The sequence below is a fragment of the Chlorocebus sabaeus genome, chromosome 15, assembly GCF_047675955.1.
Source record: "Chlorocebus sabaeus isolate Y175 chromosome 15, mChlSab1.0.hap1, whole genome shotgun sequence".
Lineage (NCBI taxonomy): Eukaryota > Metazoa > Chordata > Mammalia > Primates > Cercopithecidae > Chlorocebus > Chlorocebus sabaeus.
The window spans coordinates 32,141,515-32,149,119 of NC_132918.1; the positions used below are offsets into that span (position 1 = coordinate 32,141,515).

The 7,605-nt window shown below is 46.3% G+C and overlaps 1 pseudogene; it reads left to right on the plus strand.

Moving 5' to 3' along the window:
* Positions 1–2,381: 2,381 nt before the first annotated feature.
* On the plus strand, positions 2,382–3,778 carry LOC103241408 (P2Y purinoceptor 3-like; annotated as a pseudogene).
* Positions 3,779–7,605: the final 3,827 nt, after the last annotated feature.

The window sequence follows — 7,605 nt, forward strand, 5'->3', positions numbered from 1 at the left end:
ACCGTCCCCCGCCACCAACCTCAGAATGCCTGTCCTCAGCCTCGTGCTCACCTCAGACACTCACCACCCACACAGTCCTCAACACTGTAGAGCTCAGACACCCTCAATTCATCTGGCTCATGCCTCACATGCAATGAGGCCCATCACTCCTGCCTCAGCAGCATCTCCTGCTCTGCATCCACCCTGCATTGGCCTTGCTTAGGATACTGGTCATCTCTCACCTGCGTGCACTTCAACAGCCCTGCATTGGTGACCAGTAACTCCCTCTGTTTCAGGCCCAGGTCCATGTTGCCATCTATATCTCCTATACAGATACAGGAGAGGGGATTTGCCACAGGAGCTGGCTTGAGCAGTTATGGGGCCGAGAAGTCGGACAATATGCCGTCTGCCAGCGGGGGAAGCAGGGATGCCAGCGGTGTGGCACATTCTGAGTCAAAAGGCCTCAGAATCGGGGAAGCCAATGGTGTAACTGTCTGACGCTGAAGGCCTGAAGAACCAGAGGGCAGACAGTGCAAGTCCCAGAGTCCAAATGCCAGCAAACCTGGAGTTCTGATGTCCAAGGGCAGGAAAAGAGTGTCCCAGCTCCAGTACAAACAGTGAATACGCTTTTCCTCTGCCATTTTTTCTTCTGTCCAGGCCCTCAACCTGATTGGATGGGGCCCACTCACACTGGGTGAGGGTAGATCTTCCTCAGTCCACTGACTCACACGCTAATCTCTGTTAGAAACACCTTCAAAGGCATACCCAGAAATAATGCTTTACCAGCTCCCTGGGTATCCCTTAACCCAGTCAAGTTGGTACCTGGAACTGACCATCACAGTAGCCGTATCCCATCACTGTCCTGCTAAGACAACCTCCTTCCAGCAGCTGACTCTCCTGCCCTCCCTGGACACACTGTGCCCTTTCAGCTTCCATTCCCTTGGTTGTGTAGTTCCCCCTACCCAATGCCTCTCACCCATCTCTGCTAAAAGCTCATGTTTCTTCTCCCAAGGAGTTCAAATGCTGCCTATTCTAAGAAGACTGCCGTCAATTCCCTCAGGGGAGAATTCACTGTATCCTGCTGATTTTCACACACTTTGTTGACCATTTTTCACATCATATTACAATCAGCTGTATCCATTTATGTCTTCCCCCACTAGACTGTGAGTTCCTGGAAAGCAAGAGCTATATCTTACTCATGTTCGTATCCCCAGTGCCTGACTCAACAAATGCTCAATAAACGTTTGTTGATTGACGGAGTGAATGAAGTGTCTGTTTCTTTGCTTCTCTCTATATGGAAGTTTGCAGGCAACACTCAACTTATCCCCAAATTACCTAACTTATGCTTTTCTCTCTTCCCTTGTTTTAACCTGTCTTTCTAAATATTAAGCCTCTAATACGAAGCCCCAGAGTTAAACATCTTTCAGTTCCTGTGGGCTCCATGCTGATTGGCTGGCCCACACACTGGCTCCCCTTCACGCTCCACACATGGCTTCCTTAGCTACTTAGGCCCACCTATTGCATCTACTTTGTCAGCAAAGAAGGAGTAAGGAAGAAGCTGCACCTGGCTTCATGGCTCAGATTTGTTTTCTTGGATGCTCGGATGCTAAGGTGGTTAATAAGCAAATCAGCCCCAGTATTCAAATACTCAGTTAAGAAATCCTGAAAGAGATACAAATCAAAATCCTCCAGCAGAGCCTGTAGGCAAAACCTGCACTATCCCTAATCCTCTCTAATCCCCAAGGGTCACTTTCTACTCTACTATGGTCTGTGTGGTTAGGATCAAATTGTAGGCAGTTTCAGCCCCTGGGAATATACCTTCTTCTCTGGCTAGAATACCTCCCCTTGGAGATTTCCTGACTCTATGCAAAGGATTCTAGCAGGAGGAGGAGCCACAGAGCTGGAGGTTCTGAGTACCCTGTTTAAATGACAGTGTCATCCCACCACCATTTCTATCACAACCCAGCCTAGAGTAGACAGCGTACAAGTCAATGTAAGGCCAGCCCTTTGGACCTGGTAAGTCTGGAAGCCCAGCTTTGGAAGATTGTTTGGCCCTCGTTTAATACTCTATTTTCCGTGGCTCAAGCCTGTAATCCCAGCACTTTGGGAGGCAGAGACGGGCAGATCACGAGGTCAGGAAATCAAGACCATCCTGGCTAACACGGTGAAACCCCGTCTCTACTAAAAAATACAAAAAACTAGCCGGGAGAGGTGGCGGGCACCTGTAGTCCCAGCTACTCGGGAGGCTGAGGCAGGAGAATGGCGTAAACCCAAGAGGCAAAGCTTGCAGTGAGCTGAGATCTGGCCACTGTACTCCAGCCTGGGTGACAGAGCGAGACGCCATCTCAAAAAAAAAAAAAAAAAAAAAAAAAAATTCCTCTATTTTCCTGGGGTTGGTCTCTTTCAAACAAGGTCTCTGACTAGACTTTGGGAGACAAAGTTGAATGCCAGGCTGAGGTCATGATGCTATGCTGTCCATTTTGTTTCCTTCCAGGGGAAGCAGAAGCAGGAGCTATTGTGGAGCTCTGCCCCTGAAGGGAGCCTCCCAGGACATGGAGAAGCTGGACACGAACACGTCACAGGGCCAAGGTCTCTGCCAGTTGTCAGAGAAGTACAAGCAAGTCTACCTCTCCCTGACCTACAGTATCATCTTTATCCTAGGGCTGCCACTAAATGGCACCGTCTTGTGGCTCTCCTGGTGCCAAACCAAGCGCTGGAGCTGTGCCACCATCTATCTGGTGAACCTGATGGTGGCCGACCTGCTTTATGTGCTGACATTGCCCTTCCTCATCATCACCTACTCACTAGATGACAGGTGGCCCTTCGGGGAGCTGCTTTGCAAGCTGGTGCGCTTCCTGTTCTATGCCAACCTTTACGGCAGCATCCTGCTGCTGACCTGCATCTCTGTGCACCGCTTCCTAGGCGTGTGCCACCCGCTGCGTTCGCTGCCCTACCGGACCCGCAGGCATGCCTGGCTGGGCACCGGCGCCACCTGGGCCCTGGTGGTCCTCCAGCTGCTGCCCACACTGGCCTTCTCCCACACAGACTACATCAATGGCCAGATGATCTGCTATGACACGACCAACCCAGAGAATTTTGACCGGTATTTTGCCTATGGCGTAGTTCTGACGTTGTCTGGCTTTGTCTTTCCCACCTTGGTCATTTTGGTGTGCTATTCGCTGATGGTCAGGAGCCTGACCAAGCCAGAGGAAAACCACATGAGGACAGGCAACGCAGCCCGAGCCAAGTCCATCCGGACCATCCTACTGGTGTGTGGCCTCTTCACCCTCTGTTTTGTGCCCTTCCATGTCACTCGCTCCTTCTACCTCACCATCCGCTTTCTGCTTTCTCAGGACTGCCAGCTCTTGAGGGCAGCCAGTGTGGCCCACAAGATATGGAGGCCTCTGGTGAGTGTGAGCAGCTGCCTCAACCCAGTCCTGTACTTTCTTTTGGGGGGCAACAATAGAGTCAGGCTCCTCCAGAAACTGAGGCAGAACAAGGTGGGCAAGCATCCAGCTGGGGGGAAGGAAGAAATTCCCAGGGGTGAACAGATCTGGATACTGCCAAGGTGAAGCTTGGGGAAAATGAGCCCTAACACCACTAGCAACAACTTGTTTGAACACAGATGAGTGCTGGTGGGAGAGGGGGTCAAGACCTCCTAAAAGTGCAAAGGACACTTTTATATTGATGTTAAGTGAGTTTAAAATAAGAGTATGGAGAGAGCCACCAAAACAAAGGAAAGAAAACTTTCTTATTTTACAGAGAGCGCTCATTGGTCTCTTGTCATTCAGGTCTCAGCTCAAATGTCACCTTCTCAGAGGCCACTCCTGCCCACCATAGCTAATGTTGACCTCTCTCCTCATAACCCAATCACTCTATTTCCTTACATATTGTCTTTGCAACATTTATTACTACCTGGACTTATTGATTCATTTACTTATTTATGATCCCTTTCCACTGAAGTATAGGCTCCAATAGGACAGAGATCTCCTCTGATGGCTGATCCCCCAGCCTCCATAGCAGGGCCTGGCACATAGTAAGGGCACAATAGATAGGGGCTGAATGAATGAGTGAGCAAATGGACCTGCAAATGAAACCTTACTATGAAAGAGCACCTTTGCATGGCGGAACTCATTTAATCCTCACAGTAGCCCCTTGCGGTGGAGGCCATTGTTTCCTCCATTTACAGAGAAGGAAATTGACACACACAGTGTGAAGTAACTTTCCAAGCTTACCCAGTGGGAGAATGCCCAGATGACAGGGTTGAATGGAGCTTTCAAAGTCAGGCAGTGGCCTCCGAGGCACACGCTCCTAAAACTGAAAGGTATGCCCCCATCCAAACACCAGCCTAGAGCCGGCCCAAGTTCTCCTTGACAGCACCGACTCCTCATTTTAGGCCAGCTCGCTTGTTCACACAATTGCTGTTATCTGCAGAACACTGAGGAGAACTTGTGTGTTCTTTCACTACATTGCTTAACCAGTGTTCTTGTTGGGAAAATCTCTGCGGGATAAAATGGGAGATACAGAGTAAAGCGGCTGCAAGAAAACTGATTCACTTCATTTTTATTTAAATTTAAACATGATGTCGGAGTTTACGGAAAAAAAAAAAACTTCATCAATGTCTTAAGTCATAATGATGTTTATTCCCTAAAAAGACTTTTTTTAGTTAAGACTCAAGGTAATCCAAAAAGATAACCTTAAAAAAAACTTCTTATTTTTAACAATAATGATTTCCAAGGATTTCTCAGGTCTACACATAACATTATCTAGGCCAAGAAGAGTGGCTCATGTCCGTAATCCCAGCGCTTTGGGAGGCCAAGGCGGGCAGATCACCTGAGGTCAGGAGTTCAAGACCAGCCTGGCCAACATGGGGAAATCCCATCTTTACTAAAAATACAAAAATTAGCTGGGCACGGTGGTGGGTGCCTATAATCCCAGCTACTTGGGAGGCTGAGGCAGGAGAATCGCTCGAACCCAGGAGGTGCAGGTTGCAGTGGGCCCAAACTACGCCACTGCACTCCAGCCTGGGCGACAAGAGCAAAACACTTAAAAATATATTATCTAATAATTCACTAATCTCCCTATGAAGAGAAGGTGGTTAAATTCTTTTTAAAAGAAACGAGCATAACCCCTCATTACTATCTCACTCTAATTATGGGAAATGTCTGAGTAAACCATGCGTATGCCTACATTATAACATTTTATTCTAAAAGTACAGTTTTTTCCCTTCAAGGACACACAATAATTAGAACTGGACTAAGTGTTGCTTAGCAGAATTCCTCAGGATAATTGGTTTAATGAATAGGCAAGGATGTTTTCTAATTAGCAGGTCAGCTGTTTCCACATAAACAAATGTTTCTATAGGAGCTGAGAGAGCTTAAAATGTTTGCTCTTTTGAACATTCTCTCAGCTCTCTCGCTTATATCATTAATTTCTGGTCCTTTCTTTGCATAACACATAGGTAAGTTTCAGCTGAGTTACAGTCCCAATTATCACCCTTACAAATTAATAAGGTTTCACATTACTGGAGAACTGGTACACCAGGCTCCCCCAAGAAAGGTTTGGAGCCAGCCCACATGCCATAAAGCCACTCTCTCTATGCCCACCAGCCTTTCAACCCTGGAGGTGGAAAGAAAACTAATGTAGACTCCTCAGGATGCACTGTCTTTGTCTAAAAGGCAAATACATTACACTCCTAGCCAAAGATTTCCTATCTTTAAGTTCTTGTTAACCTATGTGCTTGCAATTATTTCTCCAATCCATATAAGGCTAAATTGCTTCTGCAGTTTTTTGACCTACTTAACAGCAAAGTATAAACATCCATTTTTAACTTATTTCTGGACAGTTAGGATCAAAAAAGTTTAACTTAGTTGACATCATATCCTGAGTTTTCAGGGACAATTATCTCAAGAGACTAGGATCAAACTAGGCTATTCCCTTCGGGAAAAGGACCCCATTGTAAGTAGAACCAGGAATTCACTGTCAAACCTGAGGCAAGACGAAATTCGTCACTTCCTTTGTGATAACAGAAAACTCACCTATAGAAGCGGATAAGAAAACCAGAAAACCAAAACAAAACAAAAGTCCTTTCTGAATTTACCCATTCAATGCCCTCCATCCTGGGGAAAGCTGAGATCCTCAAATCTGTTATCCCCCTGGGCCCTTAGAATCTTCTATAATCTTCCTGATTGTTTGGACAGGTTAAAACAAAACCAAAGGTCAGCAAATACTGTGATGTTCAAACTACAGTGACTGGGGCTATTTTCATATTGGATGAAAATATGATGGCTATAGCAAGGGACAAAAGTGCCAAACACAATCCCAACCCTTAAGGAAGGTACAGACTGTAGGAGAAGCAAAATATAAAAACATACAAACAACAATATGGCTACTAACTAACAGCCTGAGCAGCTACAGAAGAAATTATGTCAGTTGTTGATTATCAAAATGAATAATACAGGCAGTAAGCATTAGAGGAGTTTAAAAGGGGACTGTGAACACTCAGGCTGAGAGGGCCATGAAGAGCCTAAGAGTACCTGAAGGCTGGGAGAAATTTCAAGCAGGAGAATGTCCCAAGCAGTGGAAAAAATGGAAAGAGAGATCACTGTGAGCAAATTTAATTGTGTGAAAGTCACTGGTTGGTTCCTGAAGGCAAGGAGTTGGAGACAATGCTGGAAGAGCAGGCTGACATGTGATGATGAAGCCCCCTCATGCCAGTGAAAGAACCACTTCTCACACCAGGAGGAATCACCAACGGCATTTCAGCAGAAGTGTAGTAGGATCAAAGTCATGATTTAGAAACTTAATCTGGCAGTCCCCATGTTTTGAACGAATTAAAGAAAACATCACAGCTTAGACTCCTGCAAAGTCTCCACACTGGCCTCCCTTCCCTTCATAGCATCTCCTTTCCCTTCACGGCATCTCCAGATTTTCTTTCAGTTCCATACATCCCACCTTCCCCAACTGTCCACTCTCCCCCATATCTTCACTTCTACAGAATAAAGCCCAGCTCCCTCACACTGACATGCTAGGCCTAGGATATCTTTGATTGTGTAGTAAGGGTGAAAGGTGATTTTGTCTGAGTCGGAGGAGATTCCGCAGGGATTATTCGATCCTGTTTCGTGTAGGAATAGTAGGTGGACAGTTGTGAGGGAGGTTATAATGAAAGGTAGAATAAAATGAAGGGTGAAGAATCGTGTAAGAGTAGGACTATCGATGGAGTATCCGCCTCAGACTCATTGAACAAGGCTGGTTCTAATGTATGGGATTGCTGATAGTAGATTTGTAATTACCATTGCCCCTCAGAATGATATTTGGCCTCATGGAAGTATGTAGCCTATGAAAGCTGTTGTCATGGTTATGAGTAGGAGTATAATGCCAGTATTTCAAGTTTTTAGGAGAAGGAATGAGTCGTAGTAGAGGCCTCGGCCTATGTGTAGGAAGAGACAGATAAAGAACATAGAGGCACCGTTAGCGTGGAGATAGCGGATGATTCAGCCGTAGTTTACATCTCGAGTGATGTGTGCGATTGAGGAGAAGGCAGAAGAGGTGTCTGGTGAGTAGTGTATTGCCAAAAATAACCCTGTAATGATTTGTAGGATTAGGCAGAATGCAAGGAGTGAGCCG